Source organism: Eschrichtius robustus, chromosome 5, assembly GCF_028021215.1.
Source record: "Eschrichtius robustus isolate mEscRob2 chromosome 5, mEscRob2.pri, whole genome shotgun sequence".
NCBI classification, from domain to species: Eukaryota; Metazoa; Chordata; class Mammalia; order Artiodactyla; family Eschrichtiidae; genus Eschrichtius; species Eschrichtius robustus.
Genome location: NC_090828.1, coordinates 123,915,455 through 123,928,454, shown reverse-complemented (window position 1 = coordinate 123,928,454; position 13,000 = coordinate 123,915,455). Strand labels below are relative to the sequence as shown.

General features: G+C 46.1%; 1 protein-coding gene and 1 pseudogene across 5 annotated transcripts in view; both read left to right on the top strand.

Moving 5' to 3' along the window:
• The window catches only part of MGAT5 (alpha-1,6-mannosylglycoprotein 6-beta-N-acetylglucosaminyltransferase), a 371,967-nt gene that overhangs the window by 51,048 nt on the left and 307,919 nt on the right, over positions 1 to 13,000 (top strand). The window lies entirely within an intron of this gene.
• Positions 4,028 to 4,554, top strand: LOC137764948 (glycine cleavage system H protein, mitochondrial-like; annotated as a pseudogene).

Genomic DNA, 13,000 nt, shown 5'->3' with positions numbered 1-13,000 from the left:
CCTAAGACCCCAGTTATGAACATATTTTACGGAGGAAGCACTTTGCTGAGTACTTCCTTGTTCTAACTGGATGAATAGCCCTGAGTGCTTAAAACCACTGTCTAAGCTACCTTTGAGAGTCACCTTGGTAAATCAGACATTCAGCTTGGGAGCAGAATTTTTGGATTTTACAGGCTAATAGGATTTGGGTGTCAGGGTTATGGGGCCAGCAGAATGAAACATGAAACATTCATAATTCTTGTTTCTCTTATGTGTGTGGATCTTTTGAACAAACTTTGTCCCTAACAACATCACAGGAAAATCCACTCCAGCAACTGACAAGCAGATGAATGTCTGATGTGAATAAAAGCCTTAGTTAGATCTCAAATTATGTGACCATGTGACTTTTATCAGAGGCTTCTCTCTAGCTGTCACCTTGAAAGTTTGTCCCGCTGGGAGACACCAGAGAAACAAAAAGTGTCTCCGTCAGAACCTTAAAGAGATTTTGCGTCTCTAAAGACATAGGGTTTTGTCTAAGACAGAACAAGCATATTTAATCCCTCTTACACATCCCCCTACATCCACATCACACACATGACTGAAAGGGAGTGGTTTTCAGTTCAGGGACCGGACAAGTAAACCATCTATCTTCAAGGGTCTGTTCTGAAACTAGTGAAGTGCCGACAGATAAGGAAGTCCGTTCACTGCCCTCCAAGAGGTGCCAGGCATGGCAGCTAGGGCTGTAGCAGGCTGGCATCGTGGAGACTAGGAGCTGGGTCTGCGCTCCCTGATACCCAGGTGCAGTGGCTTATGCTCTGGGAAGGATGTGCATCTTTCTGCCCCTCCTCTGCTGTGATTTTTTTTTTTTTTTCTTTTTTTCCTGCACTGTGTGGGGTTGACAGTCTTCGTGGAGCAGGCAGACGTGTTGGCATCACGTGGCACTCCTGGGCTGTGTCTACCTGCCACCAGATATGGTGTCTCCTTCCCCCTCCAGCGCGCCAATACCTAGCTGCCTTTGGAAGGGCCTCTTGGCTCCTTTCAGAATAACTACTGAAAGAGCAGCTGTCTGTCAGCCTCCTCCAGAGCCGTGGAATTGGGCTGCTGTCAACCTGTTGGAGGAGTTCCCAACGCAGCAGACTGGCTGTCACTGACATTTATAACTTGAAAGCCGTATCACAGATGAGTTTGCGTGTCTTACCATCTTTTAAATTAGCCTTCAGATTATAAAGCACACTCTCCACACTTTGACAACGCCCAGGACTTTGGAGGTGGTTGGGTCTTCCTGAAGGTGGAGAAGCAGTCACCCTTCTCCCCTGGCCATTTTGTAAAACCGTCTTTCTTCTGATTCAACGGGAAAGAAGTTGTCCCAGCTTTAGGCTTGGGTTTACGTGTAACCATGAGTCAGTTTAGATCAGGGAAATGATTGGCTTCTGGAAACAAATGACCCTAACTCTGCCACAGAGTCTGTGGTAAGAAAGGGTGTTGCTGGGAAATGGGTGTCGGAAAATGTTTCTCACATAGGTTGGTAGATCCTGTACCTGGTTTTTTATGCCTTAGTTTCTCAAAGAACCATCTCTGAGTTTCATTTCTGGAGACCTGACCGGAAGAGAAGGATGCAGTGTTGATAAAAATGGAAGTTAAAACCATAGGCACCCCAGTAGATCTCGTGAACACACACTGCCAGAGGAGAAGGCTAAGGCCAGGAGGGCAGCAGAAGGCATGTTACTCACTGTGGGTCTGTCTAGACTGTACCTTCCTTGAGCACGAGGGTTGGCCTTATTCCTTTTCACACCACCAGTGGCGAGTACAGAACCTGGCATGTGGCAGCAGGATGAGCCGAACCAATGAGTGTCAAAAAGAAACAGGTGTTAGGTAGGAAAAATTTGGTTTCATTTTCTTTTTATCCCGCTCATGCAGGCGTTGAAATATAGTCATCAACAAATCCAGATGATGGAGTTTCAAGTTCATGGCGTTCTCCTGTTGGCATCAAAGATGAGTAATCTTGGAAGAGGTGTAACAGAAATGGGGGCTTAGATGGCAAGTCTTGGATGCAATTAAGATGAGACAGCCTTCACTGTCCGTGCTCACATTTCTTTCTGTGGTTCCCAGGATGTTAGTCACGTCTTGGGAAATGTCAGTGCCTGCCCTTGGCTGTGTGCTGTGCAGCCGCGTCCACTGTATGGCCTGCCTGGAGTGGGGCAGGGACAGGCTCTTGAGCCAGCCTGATGGTGGCCGCAGGATTTGGGAAGAGAGTCAGCTGAGGATGCTTGTCACCTTCCCGGCCCTTTGCCTGTGGTGCACATTGGATCTCCATCTCGGCCCTCCTTCTCAAAGCCCAAGAGGTGCCTGCAGTCTGTGTAGACAGCTGCCGCCCACTGATAGCTGGGCACGTTGGATTAATCCCGCCGCCCTGTTGGCCCCAGGGAAAGGTGGGGTGCAGGGCAGGGGTCAGGGCTGGGGCTGCCCCTTGTCACCAGGCCAGACGTGGAACAGCAGAGCAGTTGTCTTCCCAAGGCATGCCTGGTTTGGACTGGATCTAATCAGAATTCCCGGTTTGTGGCAAGACGTTTCAAAACAGCGTCATGTGTCTGTTCTCTGGCTATACTTGAAAAAAAATACTGAAAAATGTTTAAATATTTCAAATACTCAGACAAGTGCGGAGACTTAGTGGAATACTTGCTCATTTACATCCCCCTCGAGCCCCTGCCTTTCTGATCTCGTGGATGACACGTCTTAGTAACTGAAAGGTGCCGATGTTGGCGTCTGTTAAAATTACCATCCTTTTGTCCCTGGAAAGTCTAAAAAACGTGGCCTGCCTGGGACGGAGACCTACAGCAAGCCCCGCGGTACCCACGCTCCGGGGAGGGTTGGCGCTGCCTGGCTCCGCCCTTTCCCGTGGTTTCGTTCGTTAGGTCACTGTCCCGTCATTGTCGTCTAGACGGTTTCTCTTCATTCACTTTCAAGGAGGTGTATGTGTTTAAATCCTTCTCTCCAAGTCGTCCTCCTCCACTAGTTCAGGGCTGCCTTGTAATGGCCAGTTCCGTGGGTCCTGCTGGACAGAGCTAATGCCGTCTCCACGTCCCCTTCCCTTCCCGTAATACTTCACCATACCTGATGCCGCACACGTGACTCAGTCTGTCCTCTCCTTTCTCCCCAAGCCGGCGTGGCATCTCTCCACGTATGTCGACCTCCCTGGAGGAGACAGGCGAAGGCTCCTTTACTTTGCGTCTCAGGTTTAGGTGATGGATAGAGAGCTTCTGTTGGGCAGGCTGAGGCTCTCCCTCGGGTTAATTAACGTGGGTAAGGGCCACGGACGGTTTTTTTCTTCTTTTACCGTGATGGCTTTCTGGGACCGGAGTCCTGTGTTATTTTAGCTGTGTGGATGATGACTGATCACTTTTTTTTTAAGGGAACGCTATTTATTTATTTATTTTGGCTGTGTTGGGTCTTCGTTTCTGTGCTAGGGCTTTCTCTAGTTGCGGCGAGCGGGGGCCACTCTTCATCGCGGTGCGCGGGCCTCTCACTGTCGCGGCCTCTCTCGTCGCGGAGCGCAGGTTCCAGACGCGCAGGCTCAGTAGTTGTGGCTCATGGGCTTAGTCGCTCCGCGGCATGTGGGATCTTCCCAGACCAGGGCTCGAACCCGTGTCCCCTGCATTGGCAGGCAGATTCTCAGCCACTGCGCTACCAGGGAAGCCCTGACTGATCACTTTTAACTCTTCCTTTTGGTCTGAGCTCAAGATGGCTCACGGGAGTCAGTGCCCACTGCGCATGCATTGCAGGGGCTACTGGAAAGTTTACCACCACCCACTTAAAGGGAGATGCCTCCTGGAAAGGAAGGGTGAAAGGTAGAGGAGAGCCTGGGTGAGGGTGAGGCAGGAAGGATTGGGGAAGGGGGTGCGGTGACCATGGGAATTTGGTTGAAGAGTTTGGGGTGCCTGCAGAAATGGAACCGTTTTTTAAAATTCTAAACCATCATGGTCTGGTACCATCAAAATAGATTGCTAGAAAAAGTGAGATTAAAGAAAGAAGGAAGTGGTCCCCTGCGCACATGGCGCTGCGAGTGGCGCGGAGCGTGCGGGCCGCGGTCTGCAGCCTGCGTGCCATCTCTGCACCCAACGCGCCCTGCCCGCCGCGGCCCTGGGGACTGCGGGCGGGCGCCATCCGGGCGCTGCACACCGGCCCCGCTCTGCTGTCGGGTCGTAAATTCACAGACAGACATGAATGGGTAACAACAGAAAACGGTGTTGGAACAGTGGGAATCAGCAATTTTGCACAGGAAGCTTTGGGAGATGTTGTTTACTGTAGTCTGCCTGAAGTTGGGACAAAATTGAACAGACGAGGAATTTGGTGCTTTGGAAAGTGTGAAAGCTGCTAGTGAACTCTATTCTCCTCTATCAGGAGAAGTAACTGAAATTAATGAAGCTCTAGCAGAAAATCCAGGACTTGTCAACCAATCTTGTTATGAAGATGGTTGGCTGATCAAGATGACACTCAGTAACCCTTCAGAACTAGATGAACTAATGAGTGAAGAAGCATATGAGAAATACATAAAATCTATTGAGGAGTGAAAATGGAACCCCTCAATAAACTAGTTTGAAACAACTTAATCTAAAAAAAAAAAAAAAAAAAAAGGCAGTGTAAAATACTAGCCTTCAATTTTATTATGAGATTCAAAGACATAGAGTTACCCTGTCCACTGGCTGTAAAAGTTAAAAGGACACTTACCCTCAGTTTTGGTACCTAGCTCTTCAAAGACCAGAAACACTTGGTGGACCGGCCCCCCTCTGTGGATGCTCCCACCCGCTTTGAGTAGTAGCACCGACCTGGGAGATGGGGGGGGTCTCGGCTCTGTTTCTGCTGGAGGGCCCACCCTGACCTCTCTGAATCCTGGTTTTTATGCTGCAAAGTGAAAGTGTTATTGGTCTGCAGGGCACTGTTCTCCCCGACAGGAGATGGGGAACCAGGAACAGTGCCCATTCCTGTGTTCCTCACCCAAATGGTGATCTCTCTTTTTAGAGATCCGTCTGGAAGGGACCTGCTGGAGGGTTATTTCATATACGCCTTTGGCCACCTTGACCAGATGTCTGCCCAGCTCATTTGAAAGGCACATGTCCTGCGTTTGTGACCTTCTGTAACAGAAGGACCTCTGTGTGTGTGTGTGTCTATACGTATAGTCATTTTATACCCAGTGCAAGTTTCTTTTTCCTAGTTCAACGTTTTAGGCTGGTGGAGGTGGGGAAATTACCCCTTTTAAGAACTCATTTAGCATAATAAATGCCGGAGAGGGTTTGGAGAAAAGGGAACCCTCTTGCACTGTTGGTGTAATGTAAATAATAATGTAATGTAATAATTTACTGTAATGATACAGTAAATGTTGGTGGAATGTAAATTGATACAGCCACTATGGAGAACAGTATGGAGGTTCCTTAAAAAACTAAAAATAGTTACTGTGTGATCCAGCAATCCCACTCTTGGGCATATATCTGGAAAAACTCGAATTTGAAAAGATGTATGCACCCCAATGTTCATAGCAGCACTATTTACAATAGCCAAGACATGAAGCAACCTAAATGTCCATCAACACATGAATGGATAAAGATGTGGTACATATATACAACAGAATATCACTCAGCCATAAAAAAGAATGAGGGCTTTCCTGTTGGCGCAGTGGTTGAGAATCTGCCTGCTAATGCAGGGGACACAGGTTCGAGCCCTGATCTGGGAAGATCCCACATGCCGCGGAGCAACTAGGCCCGTGAGCCACAACTGCTGAGCCTGCGCGTCTGGAGCCTGTGCTCCGCAACAAGAGAGGCCGCGGTAGTGAGAGGCCTGCGCACCGCGATGAAGAGTGGCCCCCGCCTGCCGCAACTAGAGAAAGCCCTCGCACAGAAACGAAGACCCAACATAGCCAAAAAAAAAAAAAAAAGATCAATAAAACTAAAAGCTGGTTCTTTAAAAAAAAAAAAAAAAAAAAAAGAATGAAATAATACCATTTGTAGCAACATGGATGGACCTAGAGATTATCATACTAAGTCAAGTAAGTCAGACAAAGGCAAATATTATATCACTTCTATGTGGAATCTAGAAAATAGTACAAATGAGCTTATTTACGAAACAGACTCACAGACATAGGAAACAAACTTATGGTTACCAAAGGAGAGTGGTGAGGGATAAACTGGGAGTATGGGATTAACAGATACATACTACTATATATAAAATAAACAACAAGGATTTACTGTATAGCACAGGAAACAATATTCAATATCTTGTAATAACCCAAAATGGAAAAGAATCAGAGAAAAAAGAATATAGATATATACATATATATGTATAACTGAATCACTGCTGTACACCCGAAACTATTACAATATTTTAAATCAACTCTACTTCAATAAAAAAAAAAAGTCATTTGGCGACCAAGGCTAAATAGGCCCTGACTTTGTGAACCCCTGCCCTCCAGGATCACCCTGCAGTGGTGTTCATTCTAGCCCCCTGGAAGGGAGCACAGACGCAGGTCCCCTGGCCTCACCTTGCTGGAACACGTCATCCAGCTGTGCGTCTAGGGAGGAGAAGAGAACGGGCATTCAGTGAGTAGCGAATGTTGCCCACAGGCCCTCTTTCTCCTGCTTCTCTGATTCACTTATCAGAATCTTGTTCACTCTTGCATTCTTTTATCCACGTGAACTTGTTTACTCCTCTTTTATGCCTGTTCGTGATTATGGTCAGGCGTTGCATTTTTATGCCCTGAGTAAGAAACAATGGGATGAGAAGATTGGAAATTGCCTCAGAATTAATGGACATTGATTATACTGGCCGCTGTCAGCGGCAGCCGTGGCTAGTGCTGACTATGAGAGGAAATTGGCCATGTGCCATCGGCCGCATTTGGATCTTTTTTTTTTTTAAATCAAGGTATGTATGAGGGGAGAGTACTGCTTAGTCTTTTGAAAGTAAATAGCACTTAAGCAGAAGGAGACTGTTGGAGCAGGGGCAACCAGTAACCCATGTTGAAAGGGGGAGGTAACGTACTGGATAAAAAGCTGAAGTAGCTCTAATAGTTTCGTAAGTGCACTTTCTTCCGGCAGCAGTGAATTAAAAGAAAGCAAACCAAAGCACCTTTATTTGTCCTCAATCCAGAGAGTCTAAATGTGAGGTGAGATTGTGGGAAGGACAGGGTGTGTGTGTGTGTGTGTGTGTGTGTGTGTGTGTGTAGTGGAGCTGGTCTCGGCAGGAGAGTTGCAGGTTTAGCATCCTGGAGCCATGTGTGGTATCATGTCAGTCAGGATAACTGGACTAGGCATTGTGACCAGAGGACCTACGACAGAAAACTGGGTTTGTAGGTGATGGAAGAGGTGACATTGATGTACCACAGAGCATGTGGCAACCCAGAGATCTGCAGCCACCAGAAGAAATCCACCCCGAGGGCTGCGGGGGGCATGGGAGTTGGAAGTGTTACCAGAAACGGGAAGTAGAACCCTTTGGAAAGGGCTGCATCCCTGGAGGAGATGCTGGTGGGTGGATGGAAAGGGGATGAGAGACCTCGGCCTCTTCCCTGCGCCTGTCCTCCCAGCTGCTGCTGGTGTCTCCCGCAGGCCAACCCTACCTGGAAGCCAGTTGGTGAGGGAGTTGGGGAAATGTCGTTTCCTACCAGATGTTGCAAAAAGGACAAAGCATCCAGAGAATGTATGTGAGAGCGGAAAGGTAGATGGCTGGCCTGGGGAGTGTAATCTTTTGGTGGAGAGAAAGATAAATAGGTTAAGTGGAAGACTGCTTTAGGGAAGAAATTTCCTGAGTTTTGGTTTTTGATTTCTTTATTCTATGCCATACTCCCTCGTCTGTGGTTCTCTACCACCATCTATCTTCTTTTTTCACAGTTTTGTTAAGCCTTTTACACTATGTGATATGTTACGGACATATTTGACTCCCCAGTAATAATGAACATCTGTGGAGTGCTTCCTATACATGGGGAAGTTCTCAGCGCTTTATCTGTATTCATTCATGGAATCATCAAAGCTACTTCGTGAGTCTGGTACAGTTGATCCTCATTATTTGCAAATTCTGTATGTGCAAATCTGCCTCCTTGTTAAAACTTATTTGTATAACGCTCAAATCAGTAGTTGTAGCACTGTGCGACCCTTTGTAGACACACACAGTGGAGGAAAATTTGAGTTACTGACGTGCATGTTCCCAGCTCAGGTAGGAGATGCTCTGCCTTCTTGTTTCAGGTCTCCTACTATGACTAGGTGTCCTCTTCGTGGTCTCATTAGTGCAACTCTTCGCATTTTTGAGCTTTTTTTTTTAAAAATTAATTAATTATTTATTTATTTAATTTTGGCTGTGTTGGGACTTCGTTTCTGTGCGAGGGCTTTCTCTAGTTGCGGTGAGCGGGGGCCGCTCTTCATCGCGGTGCGTGGGCCTCTCATTATCGCGGCCTCTCGTTGCGGAGCACAGGCTCCAGACGCGCAGGCTCAGTAGTTGTGGCTCATGGGCCCAGTTGCTCCGCGGCATGTGGGATCTTCCCAGACCAGGGCTCGAACCTGTGTCCCCCGCATTGGCAGGCGGAGTCTCCACCACTGCGCCACCGGGGAAGCCCCTGAGCTTTGTTTTTGTTTTTTTTTTTTTTTTTTTTTTGGTTGGTGATTTTGTTGTTTAAATGGCCCCCAAGCGTAGTGCTGGAATTACGTCGAGAGTTCCGAAGTGCTGGAAGGCTGTGCTGTGCCTTAGGGAGAAAACAGGTGTGTTAGATAAGCTTCTTCAAGCATGAGTTATAGTGCTGTTGGCTGTGAGTTCAATATTGATGAATCAACTGCATCTATTAAATAAGGTGTCTTAAAACAGAAGCACATAAAACATGGTTATGTATTTTTAAAACTTTATTTCTGATTTTTAAAAAAATGTAATAGGTGACAGCGAATGTTTTATGTTTTTATTTATTTATTTATTGGTCACGAGACACGTGGGATCTTCGTTCCCGACCAGGGATTGAACCCTTGTCCCCTGCAGTGGAAGCGCAGAGTCTTAACCACTGGACCGCCAGGGAAGTCCCCATGGTTACGTGTTGATCAGTGGACAAAAATGTTCTGACCAGAGGCTCACAGGAACCTAAGCCCGTATTCCCTTCCCCTAGGATCACTGGTTTAATATTTGCCGCAAATAATGGGCACCGACGGTGCCACTGTTATCCCCAGTTTGTAGATGGAGACTGAAGCATGTAGAAGTCAAAAAAGTTGCCCAGCATCACCCAGTGAGATGAGAACCCAGGCAGTCTGGCTTCCCTGCCCTTCGCTCCTGTGCTCTATGCTTTCACATGTTTCCTACTCTTTTCCACCTTCTGAATCTGCTGTTCATGCTGTTGGAACCAACCCTGGGGCTGTTTTCAGTGATAAAACTCCTATTGGTAAAGCCAGCAGTTACCTCTGGCTGAGACTCATGATGTGTGTAATTCTACAATCAAGGTAATAACATTTGACACCTGGATGAAAACCTTCACTTAGTTCGAGTGAGTTAGTTCTCAAGGCAGCTCTTAGAAGCACACATCACCTTCCATTTCGTAAATAAAAGCTGGCATCTTGGGAGGTTGTGATTTGGTCAGAGCCCCAGGGTGAGAAAGTGGTAGAACAGAGACTCAAATCCAGGTTTCCTGTCCCTGAATCCCCGGCTCTTTTTTTGCAATATCCAGGCTGCCTCTCCCAAGGCTCTCTGGGGACACTATGCTTACCTTGCTGCTGCTGTTCTGATTTGCCGCTTCCATGCTGCTTTGACCTGGAGGAACCACAGCAAGTTAGAATCGTGTGTAAAAGAAGTGATTCGGGGTTGGAGGCATGTCCGGAAATATTTTCTTTACAGTGGTCATTTATGCCCGTGTTTATAGAATATCTCTCTTGGGCTGGAATGGCCTTTTGGGAAAGATGTTTGTTTTGTTTCTGTTCATTAGGTAAATATTTGAAAATAAAGGAAAAATAATTTGAGAGGGCTGCTGGCATTTTTTTCAGTGGCACACCCTCTCTTTGTGTATTTAATTAAATGTGTGTTTGAATAAGAAATAGATGCACTTGCTAAGAATGAAAAGGGAGCTCTAAAAAAAAAACCACGTCTCCCTTCCCTGGGGCGAGCCCTGGGCCTGATTTTCGTGTGCCGTCCCTAGGTGTTCTAACCTCCGCCCGAGGGACTCTGAGGTGGCGGTGAAGGGGGACCTTTGTCACATCCTGGTTCAAGGGTATGGGAGTGTGTTACTGGCCTGTGTATGCAGTGGATAGAGTCCAGGCAGGCAGATTAATATCCTGTAACATACAGGACGGTCCCACAGCAAGGAATTAGCCTCGCCAAATAGCCAACGGTGCTGACGTTGAGAAACCCTGCTTTACCCTCACTGTAAACTGTGAGGGCTGTCTTAATGTGCGCAACACAAAAGCTTTTGTGTCTGAACTTGGACGTTTATTTTGTGTCTTCAGAGGCCTTCTGTCTGCAGGGTTCTTTTGCTTTTGGCTGTGTGCAGCTGCGTCCCATGGGTGGAGCCATGGGCGCGGTCCCCCGCAGGTGGGGCTGTCAGGCGGGGCAGCCTTTACAGAGGCTAAAACCAGTACAGCTGACTTCAGCCGGTCTGCATTTTGTTACCACCACGTGTGGGCAAATCTAAACAGAAGCCACTGATAACATAGTTTCTGGGAAAAACTCTTTTGCTTCTCTAAATTCTGAATAGTTGCTGCTGTTAATAATTATATATACCTATGTGTAAGTATATATTTATTTACGCACATCAGATTAGCACACTTTAAAAAATGTTTCCTTTAATAAACATTGTATTGTACATGGAAATCAATTTGGGCAACTCTGTTACACAGTTGGCCCTGATACACGTGGACCGAGTGATACACGTTGATTTGAGAGTTAAGTTCCTAGCAGTTCGGCCATGCTGGAGCTGCTTTAGGAGTGCTTCATGCCTTTCGTCCTTATGGTACAACATGTTCTTATGTTTAAACAGAGCTTTGAGATAAACAGTGATAGTGCAGTTGACGATGAACAAATGGAAATTGAGTTTCTTCACTTCTGTCACTGTGTGACCATTTGGAGTTTTTATTTATTTGTTTGGCTGCGTTGGGTCTTCGTTGCTGTGCGCGGGTTTTCTCTAGCTGCGGCGAGCGGGGGCTACTCTTCGTTGTGGTGCGTGGGCTTCTCATTGCGGTGGCTTTTCTTGTTGCGGAGCACGGGCTCTAGAGCGCGGGCTCTGTAGTTTTGGCGCACGGGCTTAGTAGTTGTGGCGCACGGGCTTAGTTGCTCCGTGGCATGTGGGACCTTCCCGGACCAGGGCTCAAACCCGTATCCCCTGCATTGGCAGGCAGATTCTCAACCACTGCGCCACCAGGGAAGTCCCTGGAGTTTTTAATATGTGCTTAAAATTTAAAACAGTGAGAGAGTGAGAACTCCTAGGTGTCATAGTGCTGGGTAAGTGCATATTTTAGTTCATGGAAGAAATGTTTTGCTGCATTTTAGAAGTCACTTTAAAATTGATCTTCTTTTTAAATGGCCATCATCAGAAAATCTACAAACAGTAAATGCTGGAGAAGGTGTGGAGAAAAGGGAACACTCTTGCACTGTTAGTGGGAATGTAAATTGATACAGCCACTATGGAGAACAGTATGGAGGTTCCTTAAAAAACTAAAAACAGAACTACCATATGATCCAGCAATCCCACTACTGGGCATATAGCCTAAGAAAACCATAATTCAAAAAGAGTCATGTACCACAATGTTCATTGCAACACTATTTACAGTAGCCAGGACATGGAAGCAACCTAAGTGTCCATCGACAGATGAATGGATAAAGAAGATGTGGCACATATACACAATGCAATATTTCTCAGCCATAAAAAGAAACGAAATTGAGTTATTTGTAGTGAGGTAGATGGACCTAGAGTCTGTCATACAGAGTGAAGTAATTCAGAAAGAGAAAAACGAATACCGTATGCTAACACATATATATATGGAATCTCAAAAAACAAACACAAAAAAAGGTTCTGAGGAGCCTAGGGGCAGGACAGGGATAAAGACGCAGACATAGAGAATGGATTTGAGGACACGGGGAAGGGGAAGTGTAAGCTGGGACGAAGTGAGAGAGTAGCACTGACATATATACATTACCAAATGTCAAATAGATAGCTAGTGGGAAGCAGCTGCATAGCACAGCGAGATCAGCTCATGCTTTGTGACCACCTAGAGGGGTGGGAGGGAGATGCAAGAGGGAGGGGATATGGGGATATATGTATACATATAGCTGATTCACTTTGTTATACAGCAGAAACAAACACACCATTGTAAAGCAGCTATACTCCAATAAAGATGTTATAAATAAATACGACCTTTTTAAATGGTTATTTTAAAACTAAATGATTCAAGAATAGAATGATGATTATTGCATGATTGTTGCTGGAAGTAGTTGTGTTGTATGGAGGAGGGGATGTTAAATACTGATTCACGCTGGGTGTTCCCCATGCTGCGCACGTGACCGTCAGGATGGTTAGTATCTACTTATTTTTTGTTGAAGTAATGTTGGTTTATAACATTATGTAAGTTTCATGTATACAACATTATATCTTTACTTCTATATGCCCTATAGGCTGCTCACAATCCAAAGTTTAGTTTCCATCCATCATCAAACAGTTGGTCCCTTTTACCCGTTTTGCCCCACCCCTTCTCGTCTGGCAACCACTGCTCTGTTCTCTGTGTCTACCTGTTTTTGTTGGTTGTTCATTTATTTTGTTTTCTTGTTCGTGTTTTTTTTAGATTCCACATATGAGTGATATCATACAGTATTTATCTTTCTCTGTCTTATTTCACTTAGCATGAGACCTTCAAGGTCAATTCATAGTGTTGCAAATGGCAAGACTTCATCTTTTTATGGCCAAGTAATATTCCATTGTGTACATATAGACACACCACATCTTCTTTATCCATTCATCCATTGACGGGCCCTTAGGTTGTTTCCATATCTTGGCAATTGTAAATAAGGCCGCAATGAACATATGGCT